The sequence below is a fragment of the Urocitellus parryii genome, chromosome 12 (assembly GCF_045843805.1).
Source record: "Urocitellus parryii isolate mUroPar1 chromosome 12, mUroPar1.hap1, whole genome shotgun sequence".
Taxonomy (NCBI): Eukaryota; Metazoa; Chordata; class Mammalia; order Rodentia; family Sciuridae; genus Urocitellus; species Urocitellus parryii.
In genome coordinates this window covers 404828-415754 of record NC_135542.1, presented here as the reverse complement: position 1 = coordinate 415754, position 10927 = coordinate 404828, and the positions used below count along the sequence as shown (strand labels likewise).

Sequence of the window (10927 nt, the reverse complement as noted above, 5' to 3'; positions counted from 1 at the left end):
TCCAGAAAATTTATTTGGTTAGTGTTGCTACAATTTTTACACCCAACCAAAATAAATTCTTCATCAGCCCTGCCTGTTCACATAACAAATGACCTAAATTTGTGGAATAGGTGCACTGATTAGTACAACAAACATCATCTTCCAAAGCACGAGTTTCAAGAAAGCAAACATCTGGGGTTTTGTTTTGTTTTGTTTTAATTCAAACATTCTTAAGGAGGGAGTTTAAATTGTAGGCAGTCAAGAAAAGATTTTACATGATGATAGATGTCAGGAAATCCAGTTGATTTTGTAAAGTCAGTAGTCAATCAGCAACCGTTGGATATCTTCAATAACCTGTACTGACATTCTTTTATAGTAATGAATAGAAGTTCTTAATACTGCAGCTCCTTGCAAATCCTGGCAGATATCTCTAGACCTGTGAGTAAGGTAATAAAATAAGGGCTCTATTATGTCAGATTTGTGCCAATATCAGGATAGGTTGTTAGGTAAAACATCAATGTGTGGAGGAAGAAAGACCAAGGTACAGAGGCCAACTCAATGTTTGGTAGGCAGGGATAAATATAAGCCTTGCAAAGGAAAAAAGCTCTCAGAATTTGTGTTATATTCAGAATATGTAATGTAATGTAATATTCTAAAATAACAATTGTTTTTTCACCAGGGCTGTAAAATTGGGGGGGAAGGCACCAGGGACTGACATAAGTGTACATCTTCAGTTCCATTAAGAGTACTATTGTCTTTTCTTTTAACTGTCCACGTATAGCTCTTATTTGGCTATGACTGTTTTTTCTAGGTGTTTAAGATCAAGTTGGTCAAATTGAACTTATTCCTAACTATTGTTAGATTCAGTTGAGTTCCCTGAGGGGGTTATTCTTGGGAATTTGAAAGAAGCCTCTTAGCTCCTCTAGTGTCATATGTCAGGTTGGGTCAGGATCTGGTCGACCACATGGCTTCTCTTCAAAGCATCAGGGACTTCTCACTCTCTTAATAACCCTCCTATTTGCAGAATGTGCACTGATTAGCTTTGTTTTGTCCAGGGTCTCATTGGTCCCCCCGATGGGGAGGTCACATGGCCCAGAGTTGCAAATCCTTTAGAGAAGTCCCATCATTCCCTGGGTCTGAGCTGTCCTCAGAAGGCAAGAGCCAAATACTGGCTTATTTTTCTTCTTTCTTGGGCCTTTTATTTCCTTATTAAGCAAGCCAGTTTCACCAGTCTTAAAATTAGAATACTTGGGTTTAACTTTAATGTCTATATTGTTACAGTAATTCACCCCTTTTATTTAATTGGGTTCAGAATTAATACTGGAAGTCAGCCTTATATCCTGTCTGTCTATGGATAATGGCCTATTATCTCAAATTCTTTCAGGTTGTTTTATTGAAAGTTGTACTTCTGTAAGGCAATAAGTCCCAAACCTTTACTTTAAATGTTAGTTTGAAGAACACCAGATTGATAAAATAAATGTTCTTCTAAATCTTGTACTTTAAAGACTTGTAAAGTTGGAAAATATGAAGACATTTAGTATACAAAGAGAGCAGTAATAACACCACAAATATACTGAAATTTTTAAACCAAATTTAGTTTTAAAAGAAAAATTCAAGAGCTGGGGTTGTGATTCAGTAGTAGAGCGCTCGCCTAGCACATGCAAGGCCCTGGGTTCAATCCTCAGCACCACATAAAAATAAATAAATACATAAACAAAGGTAATGTGTCCAACTACAAATTTTATATATATATATATATATATATATATATATACACACACACACACACACACACACACACACACAGAATATGTAATGTAATGTAATACTCTAAAATAACAATTGTTGTTTCACCAGAGTTGTACAAACCCTAATTCCTTTAATACCAGTTGCTCTAAAGAATAAACCTTAACAGACACAAGATATTATCTTGATAGATGAGAGCAGATTAATGTTTTTAAAAATCTATGTTACTTTAAGCCATAGAGAATCAAACTTCTGTTAATATCAGTAAATTAATATTTCACCTTAGGAAAAAGCCTAATGTTAAATAACATTGACTATGCTAATTATATATATCTGACTTAGTTACACAAATTTTTTGAAATTTACCCTCCACAAACCTGCAATTCAGACATTTTACAACTTTATTTTACCATACAAAAGCCTTTCTTATCCAGAAACATTTCTTTTTACTTCCACTTTCCATATTAAAATATATTTCACATCTAGAATCTTCTTGTATCTCTTTCCCAGCTCTTGATCCTTTTTCTAATTCACAACCCTTATGAAATTTCTGAATTTAGACAACTTAGTCCACTTTAATAAGATACAATATTTTATATTTTATAGTACTTTAATTGAAACCCAACTGAAACTTTTTATACTCTGTGAATATAAATAACACTTGATAGAATATTAACTCTTAGCAACTTTGTTTTAGTGAAAACACAGACACAAATAAGTCTTAAACCTTTTTGCATTTACCAAATTATGAAAACATACATAATTTGTAAATATATTACCTTATGGAATTAAAAAAGTTAGGATACCTGATTTTATATTTAGCAGTTGATGCCTTAGCACTTCTACTTTTTAAATTAATCAGATTTCTCCTTAAACAAAACACATTTATGAGGAATCTCATTTAGGTTAAATCTAATTTATTTACATATGTATACACAAAAACACAATATAGAAGTATGCACACAAAATAGACTGGAGAAAGAGATCTTGTAGCTATTTGTTGTAAGAGGAAAATTTTCTAATGCTTTTAAGTTAGAAATTTTTAACTAATGTATTCAATAAGTTGAATGATTAAAAAGATCACCTTTTGAATATTTTTAGCAAATTTTGATTATTGAGCACTAAGCTTACAAACAGAATCTCTACGTACAAAAGTCAAGGGACAAATTCAACAAATGAATAATGTGTGTGTAGGCTTTCTAGTCTTAATTTGAAAATTCTGAAATTGTTGTATGGAACCTTGATTGTGAAAAAACTTGATGAAAATTTAATTAGAAAATCACAGATTCTGTGCTCTTGCCTTTGTTATTGTGTACTGTGATAGTAGCATACCACAGACTGGGTAATCTATAAAGAACTGAAATTTATGTTTTACAGTTCTGGAGGCTGGGAATCCAAGATCCAGAGGATAGCATTGGGTGAGAGCTTTCTTGCTGGACCATCCCATGGCAGAGGGTGGAAAAGAGGGCACTAACTTTCTCTGTTATGAAATCCTACTCCCACTATAACAGCATAATCTATTTAATCCATTTATGAGAGCAGAGCTGCATCATCTGAATAAACTTACCTCTTAATACTATTACAATCACATTGAATTTCAATATGAGTTTGGAAATAACATACAATCAACTCATAGTAGCCTTTCTGAAATGAAACAAAGGAAGATTCTAGTTTCATAACATCTAACTTTGGCACTAGTTTAAAAAGAAACAAAAAGAAATAACATATTAATACATTTTGCATGGTAAAAAAATTGATGAAGAGAGGCACTTTGAACAGAAGAGAAACCTATAAAATACTTGACTAAAATATTTACACATTCTTAAGTAAAAATTTGAATTTAAAATATTCTTTATTTATAATAATTTTCACTGATTTTAACAGATACATCAGTAGTTGTAGAGACATTGATTCTTTGATTAAAAATATTATAGTATATGGAAAAGAATCAAATGAGAATTTCAATATAAGCAAATATTAATTATATAATTTAACTATGATCAAGATTGTGGAAAATGTATAAAAATATTTAAAAGAGATCATGGTTTAAAAATATATTGTTCAGAAACATACTTATGACATTAGGGAACACATGAGGTTAAGAATCTGATTAAAGAACATGGGTATATGCAAAGGACTATCATTCTGCCTCAAATAGTTTATAACCAATATAAGGACACATTGATATGTACAGACTTGTGGTATTTTGATTTTTATAAAATGTTTTTTAAATGAGTTTTTGACTAGAACCATTATAGTAAATAAAACCATTACTTATTTTAAATGGAACTATTGTTTTAGTAGAATCATAAGTTTTTAACAGTACCATTTGTATAGATAAACAGAAAATAAAGCTAATTATCAGCTCATAAAATATTACAAAAATGTATAATTTTATTATTGAACATTTCTTGTGCCCTTTTCTTCCCATGCTCAAAATGTTTCAGTTTGAATATTAAATTATCTGGTAACATCATAAAATTCAGACAAAATAATTCAAGTTTTTCAGTGGTCGTTTAATATCAATAAAACAAAAAATAAAAAGAAAACAATCTGTCAGATCCATATGAAAGCCTCTGAGGGAAGGTCCTTAAGACTTAAAATCTTATAATGACATTAAACAATTAACATTTATTGATGCCGTTAAGATGAACATGAATCATTGAGAAAAGGTAAAATTATCCACAGTACAGCCACTTAATGGGGGAGAATATTTAATAGTTATTGTACAAGTCTGATATTGATCTTGATATTGCTGAAAGCTCAGTCCTTGTCCTTGATGCCGATCCAATAAGGAGGACATGATTTTGAGAAAAAAAGAAAAAGAAGGCTCATTGCTTTGCTAACAAAGAAGAAACACAGGAGACTTCTGTCCCAAAGGCTGTGTCTGATTCTGCCTATCAGCAAGAACACAGGGCTTATGAAGAGGTAATTCAAACGCTACATTCTACATGTTATCTCTCTGAAGTTGGAATTCACTTGTTAATTTGGGAGAGAGTCATTTCTGAGATCTTCTGGTACCATCCCCAAACTCTGGATTCCTTTGGTGTGTGTGAACTGTAGAAAAGATAAATCTGCCTGAAATGGGGAAAAGGGTAATGTAATCTTGTTCCCCCTGAAATAAGGGAGGAGCAGTGAGAGGAGAAGAGAAAAACACATTAGATTTTTAAAAATGAATTACAGGGGCAGAGCAGCAAGAGCTCCATTCAAAGCAAAAGGTGAACCACTGTTACATTGACACCAGATGTATATAGCACTTTCAGAATATAATGTGTGAAAGCATTCAATATGGACAACAAGACTGCTATTAACAAGGAAATGCTGCACCAATGTGCATGTGCCCATATATATATACACACACACACACACTCTTCTGGTAATTAAGAATACAAAGCAATGGTAAACCATTTATTCCACAAGTATTTAATGAGTACAAACCATATGCCAGGCACATTTTTGAATATTTTGTATTTGTTCAAAAAATTACTTAATTTCCAAAAATCATATCACAGGGTAAGATGTAAAATTTCAGCAGATGGAGTGCAACTGCACTTGTAATTGCATCAGGGTTTATTTTGAGAATGACTAGTAAGTCTTAACTGGCCACATGTGTGACACATTTTATTTTGTTTCTTTACTGATATTAAAAAGCCAACATGTTCAATACTTGAAGTAAATTAATAATCTCTTTTAAAGATACAGGTATTTGGCAGAAATGCAAGACAACTTTTATAAAGAAGAGAGGTGAAACTAGTATTTGCATAGTGTGGCCCCTAAATCTACAATTATTGAAAAAAGAAGTTTTGAAGACTTTTGATTTTAAAGACACTAGAAAAAAAAAGCAGAAGAGCAATACACTAGATCCTGGGTCTCTGACCTGTTATCAAAAACCTTGGGCATTGTCCCTGATGGCAATCCAATAATGAGGAGAAGGTTTTGAGATAAAGGTAGGAGGAGGTTTATTGCTTTGCTAGCAAAGGGGAAACACAAGGGACTCCTTTGCCAGAAGCTTTGATTCTGCCCATAAGGGAAACGAGAGTGTTTTTAAGGAAGCTTTTCAAAGGCTTCATTCCTGGTGTGCCCTGAGAGGGGGTCCCAGGTGCATCCTGATGGTGTGTTATGATTGACTAGTTTATATGGGAGATCATCATTTCCTAGTTCTTCTGGTGTCTTCTCCTTCCTGTGGAGAACAGATAACTCAAGGTAATCTTGTTCCCTGTATCCAGGTTAAGGTGGGAGGTAGAGAGAAGTGGAAAAGGAAAACATTTCCCTTTTAAAAAAGGCAACCAAGGTTATATTCAAAAGGTAAAGTGGACCACTCTTACAACCCCAGTGCTTTCACCAATCAACTTCACCATCCAAATTGATTGGTAAAGTGTGTTTATGTCCAGCCGCATATTTCTGGAAAAAAAAATAGTTTTTTTTTATTTTTTTTTTATTTTCATCAGGTCTTGACCTGCAAACTGTCAAGTTCCATAGACAGAGTAACTGCCTGTATCATTGATCCCCTTAGGGTGCATATGATCACTCTTTAAGCAGTCAGTACATTTATGACTGCATTGACTGTGAATCCTAGAAATGAGTGGACCTAGAACTACTTCTCATTTGCCTTTTGGTATTCAATTTACCCAGAGCAATTATTTGAACTGGGCACTATCTTTGGTTGTAAAAGGCACTTGTGGCTATTTTTGATAGCATTCTTTCCCCAACCTATCTCCAACTCTTTCCTTGTTTTCCCTTCCTTTGCCTAGCCCTCACCTATCCTAAACATGTCAGTGATACCCAAACCCACTGTATTGATACCCATATCATTGAAGATATTCAATGAGAAAGAATTTGGGTCAAACTATGCACCACTTGCATGGAGATAGACAGTCAGAAGACACCTCCCCCACCAGACACTCTGGAGCACAGCGTAGAAAAGCCATAGCTTCCTCTACAGGTGAGCAGCCTTGCATTGGAAATTACAGAGTGGTGAAAACTATCGGCAAGGGGACCTTCATAAAAGTCAAGCTGGCCCATCACATCCTTATAGGAAAACAAGTGGCAATAAAGATCATTGAAAAAAGACACCTAAATCCAGAAGTTCTACAAAAGCTATATACAGAGAGGTCAGGATCCTAAAGATGTTAAATCATCCACACATTGTGAAGCTCTTTGAAGTTATTGACACCAAAAAGCACTCTGTTTGTACTGGCGTATGCCAGTGGAGGTGAAATTTTGAACTATCTGTCCGAGAAAGGAAGACTGTAAGAAGAGGAGGCAAGAACTAAATTCCAGCAGATTGTGTCTGCAGTCCAGTATTGTCACTAAAAGCAGGTAGCCCACCAAGACCTGAAGGTGGAGAATCTGTTATTAGAAGCACAGATGAACATCAAGCTGTGGATTTTGGACTCAGCAATGAGTTTACATTTGGGTGTAAACTCCACACGTTTTGTGGCAGTCCTCCCGACGCAGCCCCAGAGCTCTTCCAGTACATAAAGTACAATGGTCCAGAAGTCGATGTGTGGAGTTTTGGCATGGTTTTGTACACCCTGGTCACCGGGTCGCATCCCTTTGTTGGGGAAAATCTGAAAGAAGTTAGAGACAGAGTGTTACAAGTTTGATACTGAATCCCTTTGTACATGTCAACATAATGTGAAAATCTGCTGAAATGCTTCCTGGTGCTCAATCCAACTAAACAAATAACTCTGGCCAAAATTATGGGAGACAGATGGATCAACAGAGACCATGATGTACTCCAACCCTTTGTTGCTCCAGAGGTTGCCATCTCCCACAGAAACATCTGGGTTTGCTAAGCTGCAGCCAAGCAGGGTTCTCAGAAACAGCACCAGCCAGCCTCCTCACCACAAGGTGAAGTGAAGCGTTTCAAGTCAGAAGCAGACACAGTACCTGGGCCATGCTGGAATTGGGCCATATCTGACCAGCACTGCCGATAAGTCACCTTAAAGAACATCAAATGGCCTCCAAGAAATCTGGTGGCAGTGTTGTGGGAGAAAAGGGAATTTCTCCAGCCAGGCCCATACCTGGGATCACCACCAGCCCCAAGGAGCTGGAGACTCCTGAAATCAAGAAAATGCCTGCTGCCTACAAGAGCAGGACACCATCTGGAGGGACAACACTGTGGAGTAAGTACATTTGCCACAAAACAACCAAAGCAGACAGACATTCAGTGAGCCAGAATGGTCAGAACAACAGCACCTTCCCTGGTCAGAGCCCTCCAGTGACTTCAACCCACATTGTCTGAAGTACCTCCACCTGGGGCTACATCTGCTTCCTGAGAGGCACTGCCCTTCATAGAATGTTCTGCTGTCAGCCCCGGGAATCCCAAAATGGAACACATGAAAGTCCTCTTGCCTCACCCAGCTGCTTCCATCAAGCTGAACCATTGTCCCAGACTCAAAGAAAAGGCACCACTAATGTTTTTACTAAATTCACACCAAAATTTACAAGAAGACCTCCAACTGAGTCTGAGAAGACCCTGAGATATAAGAGTTCAAGTCATCATGTCTCTGTTGAGCAGAGAAAGGAGAACCAACAAGCAAAATTTCACTCCCTGCACTTCACCTGGAGCATGAAACTCACCAGTGCCATAGATCCTAGTGACATCATGAGGGAAATCCACAAGGTGCTAGAAGCCAACAACTGCCAGTACATGCACAAGATGCCCTTTCTGCTCTTCTGCATCCATGGAGATGGGTACACCGAGAAAGTGCTTCAGCGAGAGATGGAGGTATGAAAACTTCCCAGACTGTCTCTGAACAGGGTCCGGTTCAAGCTGATATCAGAGAAATTCACGGCATTCAAAAATATTGTTTCTAAAATTGCCAGTAAGCTAAAACTGTAACCCAGCCATTATGATGTAAATTAAGCAGCAACTTGAAGTGGTTTCCTCAACACAGTTGGACATATAAAATAACATTTAGGCAATTATTGGGAGCAGTGATTAAATTATGGTTCTTTATTGTCCTGGGAAGTGAAGCCCCTCATGGGAATACTTGATACAAGGTGCTGGTCAAGTCTGCCCAGTACTTGGGTGAAGACCTGTTCCAAAGGAAATTCTGTGCCAACCAAGGTGCTATTCAGTTCTTGAACTTGAGGTTCAGATGGCAGGGCTCAGGAGTGGAACATTATGGGCACAAGCTGCTAATCATAATTGGACTGGTCATACATATGACATTGGTTTTGCTTGCTATGCACAAATTTTCCCACAAAAAAACTTTTTAATGATAAAACTTATATATAACAAACATATTGAGCTGGCTCGTACTCATTTCACTCTACCAGAGTGTAATACACATCCAGTTACAGCTTTTTCTCCCCTTGGGTTTCTGTCTTTTCTCATCCTCCATGGCCCCTCATCTGGTTTTCTCAATTAACCACCCTGCAGGTGGCAGCAGATGGGATCCAAACAGGCTATTACACTGTGGAATGCAATGACCACAAGCCATCTCAGTGTGATGAAGAAAAGTGTTTTTGTGAGAAAGTTTGTGCAAAGCAAGCAAAACCAAGGTCATAAATATAAGCAACTGATTATTATTACCAGCTTGTTTTGATAAACTTCTAACTCCCATATCTGGCATCCAAACCACATGGTCAAGAAGTGAAGAACTCCATGGCTGAAACAGAACCTCTGTTTGAACAGATGGTCCCCATAGCACCTGGGCAGTCTCCACAGGTGCTTTCCCACTGAGAGTGCCAAAGACAGCCATTGCCTCTGTCATAGAACATTTCAAGAACCCTAATCCAGGGCTTCAGACAGGCATTGTCATTTCCATCTTCCATCTTCTACACCATGACAGTAAAATCTGTGGAAAAGACCACCAAGCCTGGCATTCGAAGTGGGCCTTTACTATAAATGCCCTAAAGTCATGGGACACTGAAAAAGAAAGAAAGGAAAAAAAAGCCCATTTGTGAACTGCAAATTTCTAACATCTCATGCAACATCAATGTCTTTCAGTTCAGAGGTAATCCATCTCTCCTAACATTCTCTCCATCTAATGTGTCCAAGATAACCATGGCCTCTGTCACAGAACTTTTCAAAAACCCTAATCCAGCTGCTGCTTCAGCCTGGCATTGTTGTTTCCATCTTCCATCTTCTACATCATGACAGTAAAAAAAGAATACTTTGACTGGTAGTGGAAGCTGGCTGTACTATGAATGCCCTAAAGTCATGGACCCTAAAAACAAAAGAAAGACCCACTTGAGACATGCAAATTCCTAACAGTTTAGTGTTCCATAAGTGGCTTTAAGTACAGAGATAATCCATCTCTCCTGATACTCTCTCCATTTAATATGCCCAAGAGAGCCATTGCCTCTATCACAGAACATTTCAAAAACCCTACTCCAGTTGCTGCTTCAGACAGTCATTGTCATTTCCACCTTCCATCTTCTACATCATGACTGTAAAATCTGAGAAAAAGAACACCATGCCTTGGAGTTGAAGCTGGTCTTTACTATGAATGCCCTAGACTTATGTAACCTGGTAAACAAAAGAAAGTAAGACCCACTTGAGACATGTAAATTCCTAACAGTTCAGTGCTCCATACGTGGCTTTCAGTTCATAGATAATTCATCTCTCTTAACATGCTCTCCTTATAATGTTCCCAAGACAGCCATGGCCTCTGTCACAGAACATTTCAAGAACCCTAATCCAATTGCTGCTTCAGACAGGCATTGTGGTTTCCATCTTCCACCTTCTACATCATGACAGTAAAATCTGCAAAAAAGAACACCATGCCTGGGAGTGGAAGCTGGCCTGTACTACGAATGCCCTAAAGTCATACCCCGAAAAAGAGAGGCCCATTTGAGACATGCAAATTCCTAACATTTCAGTGCTCCATAAGTGGCTTTCAGTTCAGAGGTAGTCCATCTCTATGCTCTCCATTTAATGTTCCTAAGACAGCCATTTCCTCTGTCACAGAATATTTCAAGAACCCTCATCCAGTTTCTGCTTCAGACAGGTATTGTGGTTTCCATCTTCCAATATCAACATCATGACAGTAAAATCTGAGGAAAAGAACACCAAGCCTGGGAGTTGAAACTGGCCTTTACTTGAATGCCCTAAAGTCATGCAATCCAGAAAACTAAAGAAAGAAAGACTCTTTGAGATATACAAATTCCTAATAGTTCAGTGCTCCATACATGGCTTTCACTTCAGAGGTAATCCATCTCTCCTAACATGCTCTCCATTTAAGATCAC

General features: G+C 37.3%; 1 pseudogene; it reads left to right on the top strand.

Annotated features, from left to right (window-relative positions):
- Nucleotides 1–6573: 6573 nt before the first annotated feature.
- On the top strand, nucleotides 6574–8572 carry LOC113178066 (MAP/microtubule affinity-regulating kinase 3-like; annotated as a pseudogene).
- The last annotated feature ends 2355 nt before the right edge of the window (nucleotides 8573–10927 follow it).